Source organism: Eucyclogobius newberryi, unplaced genomic scaffold (genome assembly GCF_026437365.1).
Source record: "Eucyclogobius newberryi isolate DKJ021-1_F unplaced genomic scaffold, fEucNew1.0.hap1 SCAF_41, whole genome shotgun sequence".
Classification (NCBI taxonomy): domain Eukaryota; kingdom Metazoa; phylum Chordata; class Actinopteri; order Gobiiformes; family Gobiidae; genus Eucyclogobius; species Eucyclogobius newberryi.
In genome coordinates this window covers 129,987-157,792 of record NW_027316068.1, presented here as the reverse complement: position 1 = coordinate 157,792, position 27,806 = coordinate 129,987, and the positions used below count along the sequence as shown (strand labels likewise).

General features: G+C 42.3%; 9 non-coding genes across 9 annotated transcripts; all 9 read right to left on the bottom strand.

Moving 5' to 3' along the window:
• Nucleotides 1-4,418: 4,418 nt before the first annotated feature.
• trnar-ccu (transfer RNA arginine (anticodon CCU)) lies at nucleotides 4,419-4,491 on the bottom strand. Its single transcript has one exon. It is a non-coding gene; the product is annotated as a tRNA-Arg (tRNA).
• Nucleotides 4,492-4,580: 89 nt separating this feature from the next.
• On the bottom strand, nucleotides 4,581-4,652 carry trnaa-ugc (transfer RNA alanine (anticodon UGC)). Its single transcript has one exon. It is a non-coding gene; the product is annotated as a tRNA-Ala (tRNA).
• A 5,200-nt stretch (nucleotides 4,653-9,852) lies between these two features.
• trnar-ccu (transfer RNA arginine (anticodon CCU)) lies at nucleotides 9,853-9,925 on the bottom strand. The gene has a single exon. It is a non-coding gene; the product is annotated as a tRNA-Arg (tRNA).
• An 89-nt stretch (nucleotides 9,926-10,014) lies between these two features.
• trnaa-ugc (transfer RNA alanine (anticodon UGC)) lies at nucleotides 10,015-10,086 on the bottom strand. Its single transcript has one exon. It is a non-coding gene; the product is annotated as a tRNA-Ala (tRNA).
• Nucleotides 10,087-15,264: 5,178 nt separating this feature from the next.
• On the bottom strand, nucleotides 15,265-15,337 carry trnar-ccu (transfer RNA arginine (anticodon CCU)). The gene has a single exon. It is a non-coding gene; the product is annotated as a tRNA-Arg (tRNA).
• An 89-nt stretch (nucleotides 15,338-15,426) lies between these two features.
• Nucleotides 15,427-15,498, bottom strand: trnaa-ugc (transfer RNA alanine (anticodon UGC)). Its single transcript has one exon. It is a non-coding gene; the product is annotated as a tRNA-Ala (tRNA).
• Nucleotides 15,499-17,327: 1,829 nt separating this feature from the next.
• On the bottom strand, nucleotides 17,328-17,400 carry trnar-ccu (transfer RNA arginine (anticodon CCU)). The gene has a single exon. It is a non-coding gene; the product is annotated as a tRNA-Arg (tRNA).
• Nucleotides 17,401-27,572: 10,172 nt separating this feature from the next.
• Nucleotides 27,573-27,645, bottom strand: trnar-ccu (transfer RNA arginine (anticodon CCU)). The gene has a single exon. It is a non-coding gene; the product is annotated as a tRNA-Arg (tRNA).
• An 89-nt stretch (nucleotides 27,646-27,734) lies between these two features.
• Nucleotides 27,735-27,806, bottom strand: trnaa-ugc (transfer RNA alanine (anticodon UGC)). The gene has a single exon. It is a non-coding gene; the product is annotated as a tRNA-Ala (tRNA).

Sequence of the window (27,806 nt, the reverse complement as noted above, 5' to 3'; positions counted from 1 at the left end):
TGCCCTTTGCCCTTGGTGGGGCCACTCAGGTGATGAGTAAGACCAAAGCTTCTGAGGACAGCGCCAAGCTCTTTAGAAGAAGACGAGGTTGAGCGGGGCGTGAAGGAAGGAAGGAACAGTCACTCACGTACGGGAAACTCCTACCAAGCAGTGGCCAGCCTATAGCACACTGGGATTCTGTGGTAATTGAACCAAGTTTAGCAGTTCCTTTCATCAGTTAATAACACAAGCAGGCTTTCCTATTTACCAATGTAGATAACAGGGGTTACAACAGTGACTCTGGTGGGTCTCGAACTCACAGCCTTTGAATGCCTTTGCAACTTTTGTCTGATTCCCCTTTTTCACAAAAGCAAAACAGTCATCCGAAAACGGTCTACATCAATCATTCCTTACCATCAAACTGAGAAACAAGGAGTGAAAAGAGTGCATTTACTCTGTTTATTCAGGGATACTGTTCAATCTATAATTGCAAAATAGCTCTTTCAGGTGATATGTTTTTCTGTACATGTAAACAACTGATTTGCTTGAAAGGCTATCATGAAGGCACTGCTGGGATTTACTAGACAGGCACTTTGACCAACTAAGCCACAGCGCCTCTAAAATGTTACTCCAACCTGTTTCAGGTAGATATTCAGCAAACAATGTTACCTCGTGGATTTTGCCTGCTCTTCCAAAATACCTTGTCGCCCCTGGGTGGGCTTGAACCACCAACCTCCCGGTTAACAGCCAAGCGCCCTGGCCAATTGCGCCACAGAGACATCCAGCCCAGTCAATAAAATATTTGCGACTCGACAAGCCGCAACATCTTTTTTTTTTTAAAGCGAGCCAGCAACATTCGAAAGTTCAGCCCCTGTCCAATCAACTGTGTTTAATGGAGAGCGAGGGCATCAATCTTTCTACCGTTGAGCTAAATCCCCTGTACCAATGTAGCTATAAAAAAAACTGGAAGTCTTTCAATCAATCGACTCTCGCCAATTTATTGCGCACTCAATATACTGCAGTTAATCTGGATATTGAGGAAAAATTGCAAGATAATGTTATTTGACATAATGCCGATGTATTTGCTTACTTTTTCAAGCACACTTGGCAATAAACCTTGTTCAGCAGTGCCTTTTATCAGATAGTAAAGCGCGCAGACGTTCCATTGTAAAAAACAAAAATGTTCTCTCACCATTGTAGAAAAAGCTTCAGTTGTAGTCATCTGGACTCAGTTTGAAAAAATAGACGTTTCGACTCTCATCCAAGAGTCATTGTCAATAAAAGAATTTAGATCGAGAACTCCGATATTAATACTGTTCTGTGGTAAGACCCGCCCATTGGGAGGAGCCTTCCTGAAGTAAGAAAGAGTTGTTTGTTTCAACAGAAACTCCCCCCCTATATCTACCGAGCTAGCCTATTCAGAATTTTAATGGGCTATTAGAATCCTCTTTGTCTTTGTGAGACCCTGGCTCAACCACCCTGAGTACCTGATTAGCATCTAAATGTCCTGTTCCTGGTCCTCTACCTTTCCAGGGGTTCAGTATCCCATTATAAATAACAGGAAGATTAAATCTTAGCCCTCCATTTCTGTTTAAAGAAGGTTTTTCTTTTTTAACAAAAATAGCTTCCTTGACTCCTCTTTCAAACCATCTTTTCTCCCTGCTTAAAACCTTCACCTCACCGTCTTCAAACGAGTGATTAGAGGCTTCAAGATGGAGATGCACGGCGCTCTGTGGTCCTGAACTTGTATTTCTTCTGTGCTGATAAAGCCTCTTGTGTAGAGGCTGTTTTGTCTCACCTATGTACCGTTCTTTACAGCTTTCTTCACTGCATTGGATCGAATAAACTACATTGCTCTGTTTTTGAGTCGGCAACTTGTCCTTAGGATGAACCAGTTTTTGTCTTAAAGTGTTTCCTGGTTTAAAATAAACAGGGACTTCGTGTTGTCTAAAAATTCTCTGCAGTTTTTCCGACAGGCCAGAGACATAAGGGATAGAAACACCCTTCCTTCTCTGTTCAGTTTCCCTTTTGTCCTGCTTCATGGTTCTCTTCACTCTGTTGAGAGCCCAAGTGGGGTAACCACAGGCTGAGAGGGCATTTCGGACATGTTTTTCCTCTTTCTTCTTGCCCTCTGAGCTCTCACCATTAGCGACTCTGGTGGGACTCAACCCACAACCTTTGAAAGCCCTTGCAACTAATGCCTAGAAGTCCAATGCGCTATCCATTGCGCCACAGAGCCCATACATCCTTGCGTGATGCTCATTTCCACAAACGCAAAACACGGTTTTCATCCAAAATGGGTCTACGTCAGTCATTCCTTGCCAACAAACTGAGAATCAAAAAGTGAAAAGAGTGCAGTTAATCTGTGTGTGCAGGGATACTTTTCCATCTCTTATTCCAATTTGTAACAGCAGCGCATTTTCTGTCATTGTAAATAATTTGCACGCCTGAATGGACAACTGTAACCCTCTCCATAGCCCGGTATACATTATATCTCAACAGGAACATCCATCTCCGTGACAATAAAACAGCAGAACCTTGGCCCATCTTCAAAGGACTCTTGGCCGCACACCTCCGACACCTCCACATGGCAGCAGAGCACCGGTTCATCACCCACCTCGTCCCCCACAACACCCTGATCCACCTTATACCCTCTGGAAACCTGGACATCATCTTCTGACCCCGGCATCACCCCCCCCATCCACGACATCACCCCCCATCACTGAAGAAAGTTTGAAGAATGATTGTGTGTTTGATTTTCTGTAATTTTTTGTCTCTTCTCCCCCTGCCCTTGTGTATCCCATTCCCTTGCACTTGTGTGTGATGTTTGTCTGTACAATTATGTAAATATATGTAAATACTTGTAAGATGTTTTTGATAATAAAAGATAAAAAAATTAAAATAATGGACAACTGAGTAGTAGTAGTAAGTTTGAAATGGGCCGGTAATTATTTAGCACTGTGGCATCAAGACTGCTCTTCTTTAAGAGAGGCTTAATGACCGCAGTTTTAAGGCTCTTGGGAATATTCCAGATCCAAGCAACATGTTGACTTTTTGAGTGAGTGGAGCCAACAGACTGCTCACCGTAGACTTTAAAAATCTAGTAGGCAATGCATAAAGGCAGCATGTAGTGGAACTCAGACTTGTGGTGATCTCTTGGACAGTTTTGTCAGCCAAAAATGCTAAATGGGTTAACTCCAGTTGTCTAGCTGGCTGTGTGCTTGTTATCTGCAAATAATGGTATTTTTAATGTTCTGAACTGAGTCTTGCAAAGAAGACTGCAAACTCATTGCACCTGGAGAAATACAGAAACCAACGCAATTACATTACCATATTTAACCCTCCATGAATTCTTGCAGGATTGCTTCAATGATATCTGCAGACAGCATGTTTTATTAAGCATTGTAAGCTCAGGTTTGGCAAGACATACCCATACTGGAAGTTGGGAATGTCGACCAGGCTGCCTCGGCGAGAACTACAAATTCTAACCCCTAGACCATATGAGAAATTTAAAGATCAATCGTAACAGATTGAATTGTAACATAAGCCTCATTGATGTTTGAGAGGTTAAGGAACAGTACATAGTTGGGTCACCAGCTTTTAAACAAGCATTTTTAATATCTAAATGTGCTTGGTTCTGCATGTAATGGAAAGAAGCACATATGTCGGGATTTGTATTTTGCTTTTGGTTCAGCCAAATAGAGCCACTTTGTGATTTTTAAAACAGTTTTTTTTTTAAATGGGGTAAGAAGCACTATCAAGCAGCTCTGAGTTTGTGTTGTGCCCCTCCACATATTCTGGCCGAGTGTTCTAAGGAGTTAGATTTAAGTTCCAGTCCCTGTGAAGGGATGCTTTCAAGTACAACCGCTGCTACATTGCATGGAACAGCTAAAGGTTGATTACTACATATTGCATGCTGCATCCTAAATGGATGAGATTTTTCTATGCCTCTCTTGACACCCATCCAGTTTCATTTCACTTGTATCCACAGCGTGTCTTATTCATCCTGTGGATTCAAGTCTTCCAAAAGGCTGACCACTATGTTCCCATACCTGGAGTTGAACCCAGGCCAACTGGGTGGGCCACTTTGTCTCACCTTCCTGCAAGTAGTGTGGATGGATGGATGAAATAATATTGTTTGAATTTTATAAGTGCTGCGAGGTTCAAAGGTAATGTAGGACTGGGAGTTTACTCTGAAGCTTGCGTTTGAGCATCTATCTCGCCATCAGATGAGAATAAACCTACTCAATACCATACTATCACTGCATTATAATATGACAAGGTGACAGTTCACAATGGATTTATTGAGTTTTTTAAGCTTGTGGATGCAATTTTGATTTTTGAATATCCATTAGCCAAAGAGTAGGAGATATCATTTATACTGCTCAAAGCCCAAAAAGAACTTATGAATGTCACTGTAGCTGACAATGCTTTTCATACACCCCAGATGGGACTTGAACCCACAATCCCTGGCTTAGGAGGCCAGTGCCTTATCCATTAGGCCACTGGGGCTCCACTTTTGAAGATGTAACATATTTAAGCGAATTTATCTAAAAATTATCGCACTGCAATCTGGCAATTGCAAAGAAAATAGGATTGCCTGGAGATGCTGGGGATTGAACCCAGGACCTCATACATGCAAAGCATGCACTCTACCACTGAGCTACATCCCCTTGATTAAAAATGCCATAGCAGTCTGTATAGGATGGTCAAAAGCAATGTGCTACTAGATTCAAAGGTAATGTGGAAAGGGGAGCTTGCGCTGAAGATCGGCTTCCATCATCCAACACATTACTGACTGGCTTGATACATTCTGATTAAAATCCCCTTCAATGCAAGTAAAAATGTCCTAGCAGAGCATGGCTTCAGTCCATTTACCTCTGGGTTATGGGCCCAGCACGCTTCCGCTGCGCCACTCAGCTGAATGCTTACAATGATGGGACTCGAAAGATAAAAATAAAAAAAATTGGACAACTGAGTAGTAGTAGTAGGTTTGAGATGGGCCGGTAATTATTTAGCACTGTGGCATCAAGACTGCTCTTCTTTAAGAGAGGCTTAATGACCGCAGTTTTAAGGCTCTTGGGAATATTCCAGATCCAAGCAACATGTTGACTTTTTGAGTGATTGGAGCCAACAGACTGCTCACCATCGACTTTAAAAATCTAGTAGGCAATGCATAAAGGCAGCGTGTAGTGGAACTCAGACTTGTGGTGATCTCTTGGACAGTTTTGTCAGCCAAAAATGCAAAATGGGTTAACTCCAGTTGTCTAGCTGGCTGCGTGCTTGTTATCTGCAAATAATGGTATTTTTAATGTTCTGAACTGAGTCTTGCAAAGAAGACTGCAAACTCATTGCACCTGGAGAAATACAGAAACCATCAGACAAAGTAACATTTACCACACTGTAATTTGAAATGTTAACCCGCTTTGTCATTAGCAGGTCCAGAGTGTGCCCTTTGCCCTTGGTGGGGCCACTCAGGTGCTGAGTAAGACCAAAGCTTCTGAGGACAGCGCCAAGCTCTTTAGAAGAAGACAAGGTTGAGCGGGGCGTGAAGGAAGGAAGGAACAGTCACTCACGTACGGGAAACTCCTATCAAGCAGTGGCCAGCCTATAGCACACTGGGATTCTGTGGTAATTGAACCAAGTTTAGCAGTTCCTTTCATCAGTTAATAACACAAGCAGGCTTTCCTCTTTACCAATGTAGATAACAGGGGTTACAACAGTGACTCTGGTGGGTCTCGAACTCACAGCCTTTGAATGCCTTTGCAACTTTTGTCTGATTCCCCTTTTTCACAAAAGCAAAACAGTCATCCGAAAACGGTCTACATCAATCATTCCTTACCATCAAACTGAGAAACAAGGAGTGAAAAGAGTGCATTTACTCTGTTTATTCAGGGATACTGTTCAATCTATAATTGCAAAATAGCTCTTTCGGGTGATATGTTTTTCTGTACATGTAAACAACTGATTTGCTTGAAAGGCTATCATGAAAGCACTGCTGGGATTTACTAGACAGGCACTTTGACCAACTAAGCCACAGCGCCTCTAAAGTGTTACTCCAACCTGTTTCAGGTAGATATTCAGCAAACAATGTTACCCCGTGGATTTTGGCTGCGATAGCTCTTCCAAAATAGCTTCTCGTCCCTGGGTGGGCTCAAACCACCAACCTCCCGGTTAACAGCCGAGCGCGCTGGCCAATTGCGCCACAGAGACATCCAGCCCAGTCGAAAAAATATTTGCGACTCGACAAGCCGCAACATCTTTTTTTTTTAAAGCGAGCCAGCAACATTCGAAAGTTCAGCCCCTGTCCAATCAACTGTGTTTAATGGAGAGCGAGGGCATCAATCTTTCTACCTTTGAGCTAAATCCCCTGTACCAATGTAGCTATAAAAAAAAAACTGGAAGTCTTTCGATCAATCGACTCTCGCCAATTTATTGCGCACTCAATATACTGCAGTTAATCTGGATATTGAGGAAAAATTGCAAGATAATGTTATTTGACATAATGCCGATGTATTTGCTTACTTTTTCAAGCACACTTGGCAATAAACCTCGTTCAGCAGTGCCTTTTATCAGATAGTAAAGCGCGCAGACGTTCCATTGTAAAAAAACAAAAATGTTCTCTCACCATTGTAGAAAAAGCTTCAGTTGTAGTCATCTGGACTCAGTTTGAAAAAATAGACGTTTCGACTCTCATCCAAGAGTCATTGTCAATAAAAGAATTTAGATCGAGAACTCCGATATTAATACTGTTCTGTGGTAAGACCCGCCCATTGGGAGGAGCCTTCCTGAAGTAAGAAAGAGTTGTTTGTTTCAACAGAAACTCCCCCCTATATCTACCGAGCTAGCCTATTCAGAATTTTAATGGGCTATTAGAATCCTCTTTGTCTTTGTGAGACCCTGGCTCAACCACCCTGAGTACCTGATTAGCATCTAAATGTCCTGTTCCTGGTCCTCTACCTTTCCAGGGGTTCAGTATCCCATTATAAATAACAGGAAGATTAAATCTTAGCCCTCCATTTCTGTTTAAAGAAGGTTTTTCTTTTTTAACAAAAATAGCTTCCTTGACTCCTCTTTCAAACCATCTTTTCTCCCTGCTTAAAACCTTCACCTCACCGTCTTCAAACGAGTGATTAGAGGCTTCAAGATGGAGATGCACGGCGCTCTGTGGTCCTGAACTTGTATTTCTTCTGTGCTGATAAAGCCTCTTGTGTAGAGGCTGTTTTGTCTCACCTATGTACCGTTCTTTACAGCTTTCTTCACTGCATTGGATCGAATAAACTACATTGCTCTGTTTTTGAGTCGGCAACTTGTCCTTAGGATGAACCAGTTTTTGTCTTAAAGTGTTTCCTGGTTTAAAATAAACAGGGACTTCGTGTTGTCTAAAAATTCTCTGCAGTTTTTCCGACAGGCCAGAGACATAAGGGATAGAAACACCCTTCCTTCTCTGTTCAGTTTCCCTTTTGTCCTGCTTCATGGTTCTCTTCACTCTGTTGAGAGCCCAAGTGGGGTAACCACAGGCTGAGAGGGCATTTCGGACATGTTTTTCCTCTTTCTTCTTGCCCTCTGAGCTCTCACCATTAGCGACTCTGGTGGGACTCAACCCACAACCTTTGAAAGCCCTTGCAACTAATGCCTAGAAGTCCAATGCGCTATCCATTGCGCCACAGAGCCCATACATCCTTGCGTGATGCTCATTTCCACAAACGCAAAACACGGTTTTCATCCAAAATGGGTCTACGTCAGTCATTCCTTGCCAACAAACTGAGAATCAAAAAGTGAAAAGAGTGCAGTTAATCTGTGTGTGCAGGGATACTTTTCCATCTCTTATTCCAATTTGTAACAGCAGCGCATTTTCTGTCATTGTAAATAATTTGCACGCCTGAATGGACAACTGTAACCCTCTCCATAGCCCGGTATACATTATATCTCAACAGGAACATCCATCTCCGTGACAATAAAACAGCAGAACCTTGGCCCATCTTCAAAGGACTCTTGGCCGCACACCTCCGACACCTCCACATGGCAGCAGAGCACCGGTTCATCACCCACCTCGTCCCCCACAACACCCTGATCCACCTTATACCCTCTGGAAACCTGGACATCATCTTCTGACCCCGGCATCACCCCCCCATCCACGGCATCACCCCCCATCACTGAAGAAAGTTTGAAGAATGATTGTGTGTTTGATTTTCTGTAATTTTTTGTCTCTTCTCCCCCTGCCCTTGTGTATCCCATTCCCTTGCACTTGTGTGTGATGTTTGTCTGTACAATTATGTAAATATATGTAAATACTTGTAAGATGTTTTTGATAATAAAAGATAAAAAAATTAAAATAATGGACAACTGAGTAGTAGTAGTAGGTTTGAAATGGGCCGGTAATTATTTAGCACTGTGGCATCAAGACTGCTCTTCTTTAAGAGAGGCTTAATGACCGCAGTTTTAAGGCTCTTGGGAATATTCCAGATCCAAGCAACATGTTGACTTTTTGAGTGATTGGAGCCAACAGACTGCTCACCGTAGACTTTAAAAATCTAGTAGGCAATGCATAAAGGCAGCATGTAGTGGAACTCAGACTTGTGGTGATCTCTTGGACAGTTTTGTCAGCCAAAAATGCTAAATGGGTTAACTCCAGTTGTCTAGCTGGCTGTGTGCTTGTTATCTGCAAATAATGGTATTTTTAATGTTCTGAACTGAGTCTTGCAAAGAAGACTGCAAACTCATTGCACCTGGAGAAATACAGAAACCAACGCAATTACATTACCATATTTAACCCTCCATGAATTCTTGCAGGATTGCTTCAATGATATCTGCAGACAGCATGTTTTATTAAGCATTGTAAGCTCAGGTTTGGCAAGACATACCCATACTGGAAGTTGGGAATGTCGACCAGGCTGCCTCGGCGAGAACTACAAATTCTAACCCCTAGACCATATGAGAAATTTAAAGATCAAGTGTAACAGATTGAATTGTAACATAAGCCTCATTGATGTTTGAGAGGTTAAGGAACAGTACATAGTTGGGTCACCAGCTTTTAAACAAGCATTTTTAATATCTAAATGTGCTTGGTTCTGCATGTAATGGAAAGAAGCACATATGTCGGGATTTGTATTTTGCTTTTGGTTCAGCCAAATAGAGCCACTTTGTGATTTTTAAAACAGTTTTTTTTTTAAATGGGGTAAGAAGCACTATCAAGCAGCTCTGAGTTTGTGTTGTGCCCCTCCACATATTCTGGCCGAGTGTTCTAAGGAGTTAGATTTAAGTTCCAGTCCCTGTGAAGGGATGCTTTCAAGTACAACCGCTGCTACATTGCATGGAACAGCTAAAGGTTGATTACTACATATTGCATGCTGCATCCTAAATGGATGAGATTTTTCTATGCCTCTCTTGACACCCATCCAGTTTCATTTCACTTGTATCCACAGCGTGTCTTATTCATCCTGTGGATTCAAGTCTTCCAAAAGGCTGACCACTATGTTCCCATACCTGGAGTTGAACCCAGGCCAACTGGGTGGGCCACTTTGTCTCACCTTCCTGCAAGTAGTGTGGATGGATGGATGAAATAATATTGTTTGAATTTTATAAGTGCTGCGAGGTTCAAAGGTAATGTAGGACTGGGAGTTTACTCTGAAGCTTGCGTTTGAGCATCTATCTCGCCATCAGATGAGAATAAACCTACTCAATACCATACTATCACTGCATTATAATATGACAAGGTGACAGTTCACAATGGATTTATTGAGTTTTTTAAGCTTGTGGATGCAATTTTGATTTTTGAATATCCATTAGCCAAAGAGTAGGAGATATCATTTATACTGCTCAAAGCCCAAAAAGAACTTATGAATGTCACTGTAGCTGACAATGCTTTTCATACACCCCAGATGGGACTTGAACCCACAATCCCTGGCTTAGGAGGCCAGTGCCTTATCCATTAGGCCACTGGGGCTCCACTTTTGAAGATGTAACATATTTAAGCGAATTTATCTAAAAATTATCGCACTGCAATCTGGCAATTGCAAAGAAAATAGGATTGCCTGGAGATGCTGGGGATTGAACCCAGGACCTCATACATGCAAAGCATGCACTCTACCACTGAGCTACATCCCCTTGATTAAAAATGCAATAGCAGTCTGTATAGGATGGTCAAAAGCAATGTGCTACTAGATTCAAAGGTAATGTGGAAAGGGGAGCTTGCGCTGAAGATCGGCATCCATCATCCAACACATTACTGACTGTCTTGATACATTCTGATTAAAATCCCCTTCAATGCAAGTAAAAATGTCCTAGCAGAGCATGGCTTCAGTCCATTTACCTCTGGGTTATGGGCCCAGCACGCTTCCGCTGCGCCACTCAGCTGAATGCTTACAATGATGGGACTCGAAAGATAAAAATAAAAAAAATTGGACAACTGAGTAGTAGTAGTAGGTTTGAGATGGGCCGGTAATTATTTAGCACTGTGGCATCAAGACTGCTCTTCTTTAAGAGAGGCTTAATGACCGCAGTTTTAAGGCTCTTGGGAATATTCCAGATCCAAGCAACATGTTGACTTTTTGAGTGATTGGAGCCAACAGACTGCTCACCATCGACTTTAAAAATCTAGTAGGCAATGCATAAAGGCAGCGTGTAGTGGAACTCAGACTTGTGGTGATCTCTTGGACAGTTTTGTCAGCCAAAAATGCAAAATGGGTTAACTCCAGTTGTCTAGCTGGCTGCGTGCTTGTTATCTGCAAATAATGGTATTTTTAATGTTCTGAACTGAGTCTTGCAAAGAAGACTGCAAACTCATTGCACCTGGAGAAATACAGAAACCATCAGACAAAGTAACATTTACCACACTGTAATTTGAAATGTTAACCCGCTTTGTCATTAGCAGGTCCAGAGTGTGCCCTTTGCCCTTGGTGGGGCCACTCAGGTGCTGAGTAAGACCAAAGCTTCTGAGGACAGCGCCAAGCTCTTTAGAAGAAGACAAGGTTGAGCGGGGCGTGAAGGAAGGAAGGAACAGTCACTCACGTACGGGAAACTCCTATCAAGCAGTGGCCAGCCTATAGCACACTGGGATTCTGTGGTAATTGAACCAAGTTTAGCAGTTCCTTTCATCAGTTAATAACACAAGCAGGCTTTCCTCTTTACCAATGTAGATAACAGGGGTTACAACAGTGACTCTGGTGGGTCTCGAACTCACAGCCTTTGAATGCCTTTGCAACTTTTGTCTGATTCCCCTTTTTCACAAAAGCAAAACAGTCATCCGAAAACGGTCTACATCAATCATTCCTTACCATCAAACTGAGAAACAAGCAGTGAAAAGAGTGCATTTACTCTGTTTATTCAGGGATACTGTTCAATCTATAATTGCAAAATAGCTCTTTCGGGTGATATGTTTTTCTGTACATGTAAACAACTGATTTGCTTGAAAGGCTATCATGAAAGCACTGCTGGGATTTACTAGACAGGCACTTTGACCAACTAAGCCACAGCGCCTCTAAAGTGTTACTCCAACCTGTTTCAGGTAGATATTCAGCAAACAATGTTACCCCGTGGATTTTGGCTGCGATAGCTCTTCCAAAATAGCTTCTCGTCCCTGGGTGGGCTCAAACCACCAACCTCCCGGTTAACAGCCGAGCGCGCTGGCCAATTGCGCCACAGAGACATCCAGCCCAGTCGAAAAAATATTTGCGACTCGACAAGCCGCAACATCTTTTTTTTTTAAAGCGAGCCAGCAACATTCGAAAGTTCAGCCCCTGTCCAATCAACTGTGTTTAATGGAGAGCGAGGGCATCAATCTTTCTACCTTTGAGCTAAATCCCCTGTACCAATGTAGCTATAAAAAAAAACTGGAAGTCTTTCGATCAATCGACTCTCGCCAATTTATTGCGCACTCAATATACTGCAGTTAATCTGGATATTGAGGAAAAATTGCAAGATAATGTTATTTGACATAATGCCGATGTATTTGCTTACTTTTTCAAGCACACTTGGCAATAAACCTCGTTCAGCAGTGCCTTTTATCAGATAGTAAAGCGCGCAGACGTTCCATTGTAAAAAAACAAAAATGTTCTCTCACCATTGTAGAAAAAGCTTCAGTTGTAGTCATCTGGACTCAGTTTGAAAAAATAGACGTTTCGACTCTCATCCAAGAGTCATTGTCAATAAAAGAATTTAGATCGAGAACTCCGATATTAATACTGTTCTGTGGTAAGACCCGCCCATTGGGAGGAGCCTTCCTGAAGTAAGAAAGAGTTGTTTGTTTCAACAGAAACTCCCCCCTATATCTACCGAGCTAGCCTATTCAGAATTTTAATGGGCTATTAGAATCCTCTTTGTCTTTGTGAGACCCTGGCTCAACCACCCTGAGTACCTGATTAGCATCTAAATGTCCTGTTCCTGGTCCTCTACCTTTCCAGGGGTTCAGTATCCCATTATAAATAACAGGAAGATTAAATCTTAGCCCTCCATTTCTGTTTAAAGAAGGTTTTTCTTTTTTAACAAAAATAGCTTCCTTGACTCCTCTTTCAAACCATCTTTTCTCCCTGCTTAAAACCTTCACCTCACCGTCTTCAAACGAGTGATTAGAGGCTTCAAGATGGAGATGCACGGCGCTCTGTGGTCCTGAACTTGTATTTCTTCTGTGCTGATAAAGCCTCTTGTGTAGAGGCTGTTTTGTCTCACCTATGTACCGTTCTTTACAGCTTTCTTCACTGCATTGGATCGAATAAACTACATTGCTCTGTTTTTGAGTCGGCAACTTGTCCTTAGGATGAACCAGTTTTTGTCTTAAAGTGTTTCCTGGTTTAAAATAAACAGGGACTTCGTGTTGTCTAAAAATTCTCTGCAGTTTTTCCGACAGGCCAGAGACATAAGGGATAGAAACACCCTTCCTTCTCTGTTCAGTTTCCCTTTTGTCCTGCTTCATGGTTCTCTTCACTCTGTTGAGAGCCCAAGTGGGGTAACCACAGGCTGAGAGGGCATTTCGGACATGTTTTTCCTCTTTCTTCTTGCCCTCTGAGCTCTCACCATTAGCGACTCTGGTGGGACTCAACCCACAACCTTTGAAAGCCCTTGCAACTAATGCCTAGAAGTCCAATGCGCTATCCATTGCGCCACAGAGCCCATACATCCTTGCGTGATGCTCATTTCCACAAACGCAAAACACGGTTTTCATCCAAAATGGGTCTACGTCAGTCATTCCTTGCCAACAAACTGAGAATCAAAAAGTGAAAAGAGTGCAGTTAATCTGTGTGTGCAGGGATACTTTTCCATCTCTTATTCCAATTTGTAACAGCAGCGCATTTTCTGTCATTGTAAATAATTTGCACGCCTGAATGGACAACTGTAACCCTCTCCATAGCCCGGTATACATTATATCTCAACAGGAACATCCATCTCCGTGACAATAAAACAGCAGAACCTTGGCCCATCTTCAAAGGACTCTTGGCCGCACACCTCCGACACCTCCATATGGCAGCAGAGCACCGGTTCATCACCCACCTCGTCCCCCACAACACCCTGATCCACCTTATACCCTCTGGAAACCTGGACATCATCTTCTGACCCCGGCATCACCCCCCCATCCACGGCATCACCCCCCATCACTGAAGAAAGTTTGAAGAATGATTGTGTGTTTGATTTTCTGTAATTTTTTGTCTCTTCTCCCCCTGCCCTTGTGTATCCCATTCCCTTGCACTTGTGTGTGATGTTTGTCTGTACAATTATGTAAATATATGTAAATACTTGTAAGATGTTTTTGATAATAAAAGATAAAAAAATTAAAATAATGGACAACTGAGTAGTAGTAGTAGGTTTGAAATGGGCCGGTAATTATTTAGCACTGTGGCATCAAGACTGCTCTTCTTTAAGAGAGGCTTAATGACCGCAGTTTTAAGGCTCTTGGGAATATTCCAGATCCAAGCAACATGTTGACTTTTTGAGTGATTGGAGCCAACAGACTGCTCACCGTAGACTTTAAAAATCTAGTAGGCAATGCATAAAGGCAGCATGTAGTGGAACTCAGACTTGTGGTGATCTCTTGGACAGTTTTGTCAGCCAAAAATGCTAAATGGGTTAACTCCAGTTGTCTAGCTGGCTGTGTGCTTGTTATCTGCAAATAATGGTATTTTTAATGTTCTGAACTGAGTCTTGCAAAGAAGACTGCAAACTCATTGCACCTGGAGAAATACAGAAACCAACGCAATTACATTACCATATTTAACCCTCCATGAATTCTTGCAGGATTGCTTCAATGATATCTGCAGACAGCATGTTTTATTAAGCATTGTAAGCTCAGGTTTGGCAAGACATACCCATACTGGAAGTTGGGAATGTCGACCAGGCTGCCTCGGCGAGAACTACAAATTCTAACCCCTAGACCATATGAGAAATTTAAAGATCAAGTGTAACAGATTGAATTGTAACATAAGCCTCATTGATGTTTGAGAGGTTAAGGAACAGTACATAGTTGGGTCACCAGCTTTTAAACAAGCATTTTTAATATCTAAATGTGCTTGGTTCTGCATGTAATGGAAAGAAGCACATATGTCGGGATTTGTATTTTGCTTTTGGTTCAGCCAAATAGAGCCACTTTGTGATTTTTAAAACAGTTTTTTTTTTAATGGGGTAAGAAGCACTATCAAGCAGCTCTGAGTTTGTGTTGTGCCCCTCCACATATTCTGGCAGAGTGTTCTAAGGAGTTAGATTTAAGTTCCAGTCCCTGTGAAGGGATGCTTTCAAGTACAACCGCTGCTACATTGCATGGAACAGCTAAAGGTTGATTACTACATATTGCATGCTGCATCCTAAATGGATGAGATTTTTCTATGCCTCTCTTGACACCCATCCAGTTTCATTTCACTTGTATCCACAGCGTGTCTTATTCATCCTGTGGATTCAAGTCTTCCAAAAGGCTGACCACTATGTTCCCATACCTGGAGTTGAACCCAGGCCAACTGGGTGGGCCACTTTGTCTCACCTTCCTGCAAGTAGTGTGGATGGATGGATGAAATAATATTGTTTGAATTTTATAAGTGCTGCGAGGTTCAAAGGTAATGTAGGACTGGGAGTTTACTCTGAAGCTTGCGTTTGAGCATCTATCTCGCCATCAATACCATACTATCACTGCATTATAATATGACAAGGTGACAGTTCGCAATGGATTTATTGAGTTTTTTAAGCTTGTGGATGCAATTTTGATTTTTGAATATCCATTAGCCAAAGAGTAGGAGATATCATTTATACTGCTCAAAGCCCAAAAACAACTTATGAATGTCACTGTAGCTGACAATGCTTTTCATACACCCCAGATGGGACTTGAACCCACAATCCCTGGCTTAGGAGGCCAGTGCCTTATCCATTAGGCCACTGGGGCTCCACTTTTGAAGATGTAACATATTTAAGCGAAGTTCTCTAAAAATTATCGCACTGCAATCTGGCAATTGCAAAGAAAATAGGATTGCCTGGAGATGCTGGGGATTGAACCCAGGACCTCATATATGCAAAGCATGCACTCTACCACTGAGCTACATCCCCTTGATTAAAAATGACATAGCAGTCTGTATAGGATGGTCAAAAGCAATGTGCTACTAGATTCATAGGTAATGTGGAAAGGGGAGATTGCGCTGAAGATCGGCTTCCATCATCCAACACACTACTGACTGGCTTGATACATTCTGATTAAAATCCCCTTCAATGCAAGTAAAAATGTCCTATCAGAGCATGGCTTCAGTCCATTTACCTCTGGGTTATGGGCCCAGCACGCTTCCGCTGCGCCACTCAGCTGAATGCTTACAATGATGGGACTCGAAAGATAAAAATAAAAAAAATTGGACAACTGAGTAGTAGTAGTAGGTTTGAGATGGGCCGGTAATTATTTAGCACTGTGGCATCAAGACTGCTCTTCTTTAAGAGAGGCTTAATGACCGCAGTTTTAAGGCTCTTGGGAATATTCCAGATCCAAGCAACATGTTGACTTTTTGAGTGATTGGAGCCAACAGACTGCTCACCATCGACTTTAAAAATCTAGTAGGCAATGCATAAAGGCAGCGTGTAGTGGAACTCAGACTTGTGGTGATCTCTTGGACAGTTTTGTCAGCCACAAATGCAAAATGGGTTAACTCCAGTTGTCTAGCTGGCTGCGTGCTTGTTATCTGCAAATAATGGTATTTTTAATGTTCTGAACTGAGTCTTGCAAAGAAGACTGCAAACTCATTGCACCTGGAGAAATACAGAAACCAACGCAATTACATTACCATATTTAACCCTCCATGAATTCTTGCAGGATTGCTTCAATGTTATCTGCAGACAGCATGTTTTATTAAGCATTGTAAGCTCAGGTTTGGCAAAACATACCCATACTGGAAGTTGGGAATGTCGACCAGGCTGCCTCGGTGAGAACTACAAATTCTAACCCCTAGACCATATGAGAAATTTAAAGATCAAGTGTAACAGATTGAATTGTAACATAAGCCTCATTGATGTTTGAGAGGTTAAGGAACAGTACATAGTTGGGTCACCAGCTTTTAAACAAGCATTTTTAATATCTAAATGTGCTTGGTTCTGCATGTAATGGAAAGAAGCACATATGTCGGGATTTGTATTTTGCTTTTGGTTCAGCCAAATAGAGCCACTTTGTGATTTTTAAAACAGTTTTTTTTTTTAAATGGGGTAAGAAGCACTATCAAGCAGCTCTGAGTTTGTGTTGTGCCCCTCCACATATTCTAGCCGAGTGTTCTAAGGAGTTAGATTTAAGTTCCAGTCCCTGTGAAGGGATGCTTTCAAGTACAACCGCTGCTACATTGCATGGAACAGCTAAAGGTTGATTACTACATATTGCATGCTGCATCCTAAATGGATGAGATTTTTCTATGCCTCTCTTGACACCCATCCAGTTTCATTTCACTTGTATCCACAGCCTGTCTTATTCATCCTGTGGATTCAAGTCTTCCAAAAGGCTGACCACTATGTTCCCATACCTGGAGTTGAACCCAGGCCAACTGGGTGGGCCACTTTGTCTCACCTTCCTGCAAGTAGTGTGGATGGATGGATGAAATAATATTGTTTGAATTATATAAGTGCTGCGAGGTTCAAAGGTAATGTAGGACTGGGAGTTTACTCTGAAGCTTGCGTTTGAGCATCTATCTCGCCATCAGATGAGAATAAACCTACTCAATACCATACTATCACTGCATTATAATATGACAAGGTGACAGTTCGCAATGGATTTATTGAGTTTTTTAAGCTTGTGGATGCAATTTTGATTTTTGAATATCCATTAGCCAAAGAGTAGGAGATATCATTTATACTGCTCAAAGCCCAAAAACAACTTACGAATGTCACTGTAGCTGACAATGCTTTTCATACACCCCAGATGGGACTTGAACCCACAATCCCTGGCTTAGGAGGCCAGTGCCTTATCCATTAGGCCACTGGGGCTCCACTTTTGAAGATTTAACATATTTAAGCGAATTTCTCTAAAAATTATCGCACTGCAATCTGGCAATTGCAAAGAAAATAGGATTGCCTGGAGATGCTGGGGATTGAACCCAGGACCTCATACATGCAAAGCATGCACTCTACCCCTTGATTAAAAATGCCATAGCAGTCTGTATAGGATGGTCAAAAGCAATGTGCTACTAGATTCAAAGGTAATGTGGAAAGGGGAGCTTGCGCTGAAGATCGGCTTCCATCATCCAACACATTACTGACTGGCTTGATACATTCTGATTAAAATCCCCTTCAATGCAAGTAAAAATGTCCTAGCAGAGCATGACTTCAGTCCATTTACCTCTGGGTTATGGGCCCAGCACGCTTCCGCTGCGCCACTCAGCTGAATGCTTACAATGATGGGACTCGAAAGATAAAAATAAAAAAATTGGACAACTGAGTAGTAGTAGTAGGTTTGAGATGGGCCGGTAATTATTTAGCACTGTGGCATCAAGACTGCTCTTCTTTAAGAGAGGCTTAATGACCGCAGTTTTAAGGCTCTTGGGAATATTCCAGATCCAAGCAACATGTTGACTTTTTGAGTGATTGGAGCCAACAGACTGCTCACCATCGACTTTAAAAATCTAGTAGGCAATGCATAAAGGCAGCGTGTAGTGGAACTCAGACTTGTGGTGATCTCTTGGACAGTTTTGTCAGCCAAAAATGCAAAATGGGTTAACTCCAGTTGTCTAGCTGGCTGCGTGCTTGTTATCTGCAAATAATGGTATTTTTAATGTTCTGAACTGAGTCTTGCAAAGAAGACTGCAAACTCATTGCACCTGGAGAAATACAGAAACCATCAGACAAAGTAACATTTACCACACTGTAATTTGAAATGTTAACCCGCTTTGTCATTAGCAGGTCCAGAGTGTGCCCTTTGCCCTTGGTGGGGCCACTCAGGTGCTGAGTAAGACCAAAGCTTCTGAGGACAGCGCCAAGCTCTTTAGAAGAAGACAAGGTTGAGCGGGGCGTGAAGGAAGGAAGGAACAGTCACTCACGTACGGGAAACTCCTATCAAGCAGTGGCCAGCCTATAGCACACTGGGATTCTGTGGTAATTGAACCAAGTTTAGCAGTTCCTTTCATCAGTTAATAACACAAGCAGGCTTTCCTCTTTACCAATGTAGATAACAGGGGTTACAACAGTGACTCTGGTGGGTCTCGAACTCACAGCCTTTGAATGCCTTTGCAACTTTTGTCTGATTCCCCTTTTTCACAAAAGCAAAACAGTCATCCGAAAACGGTCTACATCAATCATTCCTTACCATCAAACTGAGAAACAAGGAGTGAAAAGAGTGCATTTACTCTGTTTATTCAGGGATACTGTTCAATCTATAATTGCAAAATAGCTCTTTCGGGTGATATGTTTTTCTGTACATGTAAACAACTGATTTGCTTGAAAGGCTATCATGAAAGCACTGCTGGGATTTACTAGACAGGCACTTTGACCAACTAAGCCACAGCGCCTCTAAAGTGTTACTCCAACCTGTTTCAGGTAGATATTCAGCAAACAATGTTACCCCGTGGATTTTGGCTTCCAAAATAGCTTCTCGTCCCTGGGTGGGCTCAAACCACCAACCTCCCGGTTAACAGCCGAGCACGCTGGCCAATTGCGCCACAGAGACATCCAGCCCAGTTGAAAAAATATTTGCGACTCGACAAGCCGCAACATCTTTTTTTTTTTAAAGCGAGCCAGCAACATTCGAAAGTTCAGCCCCTGTCCAATCAACTGTGTTTAATGGAGAGCGAGGGCATCAATCTTTCTACCTTTGAGCTAAATCCCCTGTACCAATGTAGCTATAAAAAAAACTGGAAGTCTTTCAATCAATCGACTCTCGCCAATTTATTGCACACTCAATATACTGCAGTTAATCTGGATATTGAGGAAAAATTGCAAGATAATGTTATTTGACATAATGCCGATGTATTTGCTTACTTTTTCAAGCACACTTGGCAATAAACCTCGTTCAGCAGTGCCTTTTATCAGATAGTAAAGTGCGCAGACGTTCCATTGTAAAAAACAAAAATGTTCTCTCACCATTAGCGACTCTAGTGGGACTCAACCCACAACCTTTGAAAGCCCTTGCAACTAATGCCTAGAAGTCCAATGCGCTATCCATTGCGCCACAGAGCCCATACATCCTTGCGTGATGCTCATTTCCACAAACGCAAAACACGGTTTTCATCCAAAATGGGTCTACGTCAGTCATTCCTTGCCAACAAACTGAGAATCAAAAAGTGAAAAGAGTGCAGTTAATCTGTGTGTGCAGGGATACTTTTCCATCTCTTATTCCAATTTGTAACAGCAGCGCATTTTCTGTCATTGTAAATAATTTGCACGCCTGAATGGACAACTGTAACCCTCTCCATAGCCCAGTATACATTATATCTCAACAGGAACATCCATCTCCGTGACAATAAAACAGCAGAACCTTGGCCCATCTTCAAAGGACTCTTGGCCGCACACCTCCGACACCTCCACATGGCAGCAGAGCACCGGTTCATCACCCACCTCATCCCCCACAACACCCTGATCCACCTTATACCCTCTGGAAACCTGGACATCATCTTCTGACCCCGGCATCACCCCCCCATCCACGGCATCACCCCCCATCACTGAAGAAAGTTTGAAGAATGATTGTGTGTTTGATTTTCTGTAATTTTTTGTCTCTTCTCCCCCTGCCCTTGTGTATCCCATTCCCTTGCACTTGTGTGTGATGTTTGTCTGTACAATTATGTAAATATATGTAAATACTTGTAAGATGTTTTTGATAATAAAAGATAAAAAAAATAAAATAATGGACAACTGAGTAGTAGTAGTAGGTTTGAGATGGGCCGGTAATTATTTAGCACTGTGGCATCAAGACTGCTCTTCTTTAAGAGAGGCTTAATGACCGCAGTTTTAAGGCTCTTGGGAATATTCCAGATCCAAGCGACATGTTGACTTTTTGAGTGATTGGAGCCAACAGACTGCTCACCGTAGACTTTAAAAATCTGGTAGACAATGCATAAAGGCAGCATGTAGTGGAACTCAGACTTGTGGTGATCTCTTGGACAGTTTTGTCAGCCAAAAATGCAAAATGGGTTAACTCCAGTTGTCTAGCTGGCTGCGTGCTTGTTATCTGCAAATAATGGTATTTCTAATGTTCTGAACTGAGTCTTGCAAAGAAGACTGGAAACTCATTGCACCTGGAGAAATACAGAAACCATCAGACAAAGTAACATTTACCACACTGTAATTTGAAATGTTAACCCGCTTTGTCATTAGCAGGTCCAGAGTGTGCCCTTTGCCCTTGGTGGGGCCACTCAGGTGCGGAGTAAGACCAAAGCTTCTGAGGACAGCGCCAAGCTCTTTAGAAGAAGACGAGGTTGAGCGGGGCGTGAAGGAAGGAAGGAACAGTCACTCACGTACGGGAAACTCCTACCAAGCAGTGGCCAGCCTATAGCACACTGGGATTCTGTGGTAATTGAACCAAGTTTAGCAGTTCCTTTCATCAGTTAATAACACAAGCAGGCTTTCCTATTTACCAATGTAGATAACAGGGGTTACAACAGTGACTCTGGTGGGTCTCGAACTCACAGCCTTTGAATGCCTTTGCAACTTTTGTCTGATTCCCCTTTTTCACAAAAGAAAACAGTCATCCGAAAACGGTCTACATCAATCATTCCTTACCATCAAACTGAGAAACAAGGAGTGAAAAGAGTGCATTTACTCTGTTTATTCAGGGATACTGTTCAATCTATAATTGCAAAATAGCTCTTTCGGGTGATATGTTTTTCTGTACATGTAAACAACTGATTTGCTTGAAAGGCTATCATGAAAGCACTGCTGGGATTTACTAGACAGGCACTTTGACCAACTAAGCTACAGCGCCTCTAAAATGTTACTCCAACCTGTTTCAGGTAGATATTCAGCAAACAATGTTACCTCGTGGATTTTGCCTGCGATAGCTCTTCCAAAATAGCTTGTCGTCCCTGGGTGGGCTCGAACCACCAACCTCCCGGTTAACAACCGAGCGCGCTGGCCAATTGCGCCACAGAGACATCCAGCCCAGTCGAAAAAATATTTGCGACTCGACAAGCCGCAACATCTTTTTTTTTTAAAGCGAGCCAGCAACATTCGAAAGTTCAGCCCCTGTCCAATCAACTGTGTTTAATGGAGAGCGAGGGCATCAATCTTTCTACCTTTGAGCTAAATCCCCTGTACCAATGTAGCTATAAAAAAAACTGGAAGTCTTTCAATCAATCGACTCTCGCCAATTTATTGCGCACTCAATATACTGCAGTTAATCTGGATATTGAGGAAAAATTGCAAGATAATGTTATTTGACATAATGCCGATGTATTTGCTTACTTTTTCAAGCACACTTGGCAATAAACCTCGTTCAGCAGTGCCTTTTATCAGATAGTAAAGCGCGCAGACGTTCCATTGTAAAAAACAAAAATGTTCTCTCACCATTAGCGACTCTAGTGGGACTCAACCCACAACCTTTGAAAGCCCTTGCAACTAATGCCTAGAAGTCCAATGCGCTATCCATTGCGCCACAGAGCCCATACATCCTTGCGTGATGCTCATTTCCACAAACGCAAAACACGGTTTTCATCCAAAATGGGTCTACGTCAGTCATTCCTTGCCAACAAACTGAGAATCAAAAAGTGAAAAGAGTGCAGTTAATCTGTGTGTGCAGGGATACTTTTCCATCTCTTATTGCAATTTGTAACAGCAGCGCATTTTCTGTCATTGTAAACAATTTGCACGCCTGAATGGACAACTGTAACCCTCTCCATAGCCCGGTATACATTATATCTCAACAGGAACATCCATCTCCGTGACAATAAAACAGCAGAACCTTGGCCCATCTTCAAAGGACTCTTGGCCGCACACCTCCGACACCTCCACATGGCAGCAGAGCACCGGTTCATCACCCACCTCGTCCCCCACAACACCCTGATCCACCTTATACCCTCTGGAAACCTGGACATCATCTTCTGACCCCGGCATCACCCCCCCATCCACGGCATCACCCCCCATCACTGAAGAAAGTTTGAAGAATGATTGTGTGTTTGATTTTCTGTAATTTTTTGTCTCTTCTCCCCCTGCCCTTGTGTATCCCATTCCCTTGCACTTGTGTGTGATGTTTGTCTGTACAATTATGTAAATATATGTAAATACTTGTAAGATGTTTTTGGTAATAAAAGATAAAAAAATTAAAATAATGGACAACTGAGTAGTAGTAGTAGGTTTGAAATGGGCCGGTAATTATTTAGCACTGTGGCATCAAGACTGCTCTTCTTTAAGAGAGGCTTAATGACCGCAGTTTTAAGGCTCTTGGGAATATTCCAGATCCAAGCAACATGTTGACTTTTTGAGTGATTGGAGCCAACAGACTGCTCACCGTAGACTTTAAAAATCTAGTAGGCAATGCATAAAGGCAGCATGTAGTGGAACTCAGACTTGTGGTGATCTCTTGGACAGTTTTGTCAGCCAAAAATGCAAAATGGGTTAACTCCAGTTGTCTAGCTGGCTGCGTGCTTGTTATCTGCAAATAATGGTATTTTTAATGTTCTGAACTGAGTCTTGCAAAGAAGACTGCAAACTCATTGCACCTGGAGAAATACAGAAACCATCAGACAAAGTAACATTTACCACACTGTAATTTGAAATGTTAACCCGCTTTGTCATTAGCAGGTCCAGAGTGTGCCCTTTGCCCTTGGTGGGGCCACTCAGGTGCTGAGTAAGACCAAAGCTTCTGAGGACAGCGCCAAGCTCTTTAGAAGAAGACGAGGTTGAGCGGGGCGTGAAGGAAGGAAGGAACAGTCACTCACGTACGGGAAACTCCTACCAAGCAGTGGCCAGCCTATAGCACACTGGGATTCTGTGGTAATTGAACCAAGTTTAGCAGTTCCTTTCATCAGTTAATAACACAAGCAGGCTTTCCTATTTACCAATGTAGATAACAGGGGTTACAACAGTGACTCTGGTGGGTCTCGAACTCACAGCCTTTGAATGCCTTTGCAACTTTTGTCTGATTCCCCTTTTTCACAAAAGCAAAACAGTCATCCGAAAACGGTCTACATCAATCATTCCTTACCATCAAACTGAGAAACAAGGAGTGAAAAGAGTGCATTTACTATGTTTATTCAGGGATACTGTTCAATCTATAATTGCAAAATAGCTATTTCAGGTGATATGTTTTTCTGTACATGTAAACAACTGATTTGCTTGAAAGGCTATCATGAAGGCACTGCTGAGATTTACTAGACAGGCACTTTGACCAACTAAGCCACAGCGCCTCTAAAATGCTACTCCAACCTGTTTCAGGTAGATATTCAGCAAACAATGTTACCTCGTGGATTTTGCCTGCGATAGCTCTTCCAAAATACCTTGTCGCCCCTGGGTGGGCTTGAACCACCAACCTGCCGGTTAACAGCCGAGCGCGCTGGCCAATTGCGCCACAGAGACATCCAGCCCAGTCAATAAAATATTTGCGACTCAACAAGCCGCAACATCTTTTTTTTTTGAAAGCGAGCCAGCAACATTCGAAAGTTCAGCCCCTGTCCAATCAACTGTGTTTAATGGAGAGCGAGGGCATCAATCTTTCTACCGTTGAGCTAAATCCCCTGTACCAATGTAGCTATAAAAAAAACTGGAAGTCTTTCAATCAATCGACTCTCGCCAATTTATTGCGCACTCAATATACTGCAGTTAATCTGGATATTGAGGAAAAATTGCAAGATAATGTTATTTGACATAAAGCCGATGTATTTGCTTACTTTTTCAAGCACACTTGGCAATAAACCTTGTTCAGCAGTGCCTTTTATCAGATAGTAAAGCGCGCAGACGTTCCATTGTAAAAAACAAAAATGTTCTCTCACCATTGTAGAAAAAGCTTCAGTTGTAGTCATCTGGACTCAGTTTGAAAAAATAGACGTTTCGACTCTCATCCAAGAGTCATTGTCAATAAAAGAATTTAGATCGAGAACTCCGATATTAATACTGTTCTGTGGTAAGACCCGCCCATTGGGAGGAGCCTTCCTGAAGTAAGAAAGAGTTGTTTGTTTCAACAGAAACTCCCCCCCTATATCTACCGAGCTAGCCTATTCAGAATTTTAATGGGCTATTAGAATCCTCTTTGTCTTTGTGAGACCCTGGCTCAACCACCCTGAGTACCTGATTAGCATCTAAATGTCCTGTTCCTGGTCCTCTACCTTTCCAGGGGTTCAGTATCCCATTATAAATAACAGGAAGATTAAATCTTAGCCCTCCATTTCTGTTTAAAGAAGGTTTTTCTTTTTTAACAAAAATAGCTTCCTTGACTCCTCTTTCAAACCATCTTTTCTCCCTGCTTAAAACCTTCACCTCACCGTCTTCAAACGAGTGATTAGAGGCTTCAAGATGGAGATGCACGGCGCTCTGTGGTCCTGAACTTGTATTTCTTCTGTGCTGATAAAGCCTCTTGTGTAGAGGCTGTTTTGTCTCACCTATGTACCGTTCTTTACAGCTTTCTTCACTGCATTGGATCGAATAAACTACATTGCTCTGTTTTTGAGTCGGCAACTTGTCCTTAGGATGAACCAGTTTTTGTCTTAAAGTGTTTCCTGGTTTAAAATAAACAGGGACTTCGTGTTGTCTAAAAATTCTCTGCAGTTTTTCCGACAGGCCAGAGACATAAGGGATAGAAACACCCTTCCTTCTCTGTTCAGTTTCCCTTTTGTCCTGCTTCATGGTTCTCTTCACTCTGTTGAGAGCCCAAGTGGGGTAACCACAGGCTGAGAGGGCATTTCGGACATGTTTTTCCTCTTTCTTCTTGCCCTCTGAGCTCTCACCATTAGCGACTCTGGTGGGACTCAACCCACAACCTTTGAAAGCCCTTGCAACTAATGCCTAGAAGTCCAATGCGCTATCCATTGCGCCACAGAGCCCATACATCCTTGCGTGATGCTCATTTCCACAAACGCAAAACACGGTTTTCATCCAAAATGGGTCTACGTCAGTCATTCCTTGCCAACAAACTGAGAATCAAAAAGTGAAAAGAGTGCAGTTAATCTGTGTGTGCAGGGATACTTTTCCATCTCTTATTCCAATTTGTAACAGCAGCGCATTTTCTGTCATTGTAAATAATTTGCACGCCTGAATGGACAACTGTAACCCTCTCCATAGCCCGGTATACATTATATCTCAACAGGAACATCCATCTCCGTGACAATAAAACAGCAGAACCTTGGCCCATCTTCAAAGGACTCTTGGCCGCACACCTCCGACACCTCCACATGGCAGCAGAGCACCGGTTCATCACCCACCTCGTCCCCCACAACACCCTGATCCACCTTATACCCTCTGGAAACCTGGACATCATCTTCTGACCCCGGCATCACCCCCCCCATCCACGGCATCACCCCCCATCACTGAAGAAAGTTTGAAGAATGATTGTGTGTTTGATTTTCTGTAATTTTTTGTCTCTTCTCCCCCTGCCCTTGTGTATCCCATTCCCTTGCACTTGTGTGTGATGTTTGTCTGTACAATTATGTAAATATATGTAAATACTTGTAAGATGTTTTTGATAATAAAAGATAAAAAAATTAAAATAATGGACAACTGAGTAGTAGTAGTAAGTTTGAAATGGGCCGGTAATTATTTAGCACTGTGGCATCAAGACTGCTCTTCTTTAAGAGAGGCTTAATGACCGCAGTTTTAAGGCTCTTGGGAATATTCCAGATCCAAGCAACATGTTGACTTTTTGAGTGAGTGGAGCCAACAGACTGCTCACCGTAGACTTTAAAAATCTAGTAGGCAATGCATAAAGGCAGCATGTAGTGGAACTCAGACTTGTGGTGATCTCTTGGACAGTTTTGTCAGCCAAAAATGCAAAATGGGTTAACTCCAGTTGTCTAGCTGGCTGCGTGCTTGTTATCTGCAAATAATGGTATTTTTAATGTTCTGAACTGAGTCTTGCAAAGAAGACTGCAAACTCATTGCACCTGGAGAAATACAGAAACCAACGCAATTACATTACCATATTTAACCCTCCATGAATTCTTGCAGGATTGCTTCAATGATATCTGCAGACAGCATGTTTTATTAAGCATTGTAAGCTCAGGTTTGGCAAGACATACCCATACTGGAAGTTGGGAATGTCGACCAGGCTGCCTCGGCGAGAACTACAAATTCTAACCCCTAGACCATATGAGAAATTTAAAGATCAAGTGTAACAGATTGAATTGTAACATAAGCCTCATTGATGTTTGAGAGGTTAAGGAACAGTACATAGTTGGGTCACCAGCTTTTAAACAAGCATTTTTAATATCTAAATGTGCTTGGTTCTGCATGTAATGGAAAGAAGCACATATATCGGGATTTGTATTTTGCTTTTGGTTCAGCCAAATAGAGCCACTTTGTGATTTTTAAAACAGTTTTTTTTTAAATGGGGTAAGAAGCACTATCAAGCAGCTCTGAGTTTGTGTTGTGCCCCTCCACATATTCTGGCCGAGTGTTCTAAGGAGTTAGATTTAAGTTCCAGTCCCTGTGAAGGGATGCTTTCAAGTACAACCGCTGCTACATTGCATGGAACAGCTAAAGGTTGATTACTACATATTGCATGCTGCATCCTAAATGGATGAGATTTTTCTATGCCTCTCTTGTCACCCATCCAGTTTCATTTCACTTGTATCCACAGCGTGTCTTATTCATCCTGTGGATTCAAGTCTTCCAAAAGGCTGACCACTATGTTCCCATACCTGGAGTTGAACCCAGGCCAACTGGGTGGGCCACTTTGTCTCACCTTCCTGCAAGTAGTGTGGATGGATGGATGAAATAATATTGTTTGAATTTTATTAGTGCTGCGAGGTTCAAAGGTAATGTAGGACTGGGAGTTTACTCTGAAGCTTGCGTTTGAGCATCTATCTCGCCATCAGATGAGAATAAACCTACTCAATACCATACTATCACTGCATTATAATATGACAAGGTGACAGTTCGCAATGGATTTATTGAGTTTTTTAAGCTTGTGGATGCAATTTTGATTTTTGAATATCCATTAGCCAAAGAGTAGGAGATATCATTTATACTGCTCAAAGCCCAAAAATAACTTATGAATGTCACTGTAGCTGACAATGCTTTTCATACACCTCAGATGGGACTTGAACCCACAATCCCTGGCTTAGGAGGCCAGTGCCTTATCCATTAGGCCACTGGGGCTCCACTTTTTAAGATATAACATATTTAAGCTAAGTTCTCTAAAAATTATCGCACTGCAATCTGGCAATTGCAAAGAAAACAGGTTTGCCTGGAGATGCTGGGGATTGAACCCAGGACCTCATACATGCAAAGCATGCGCTCTACCACTGAGCTACATCCCC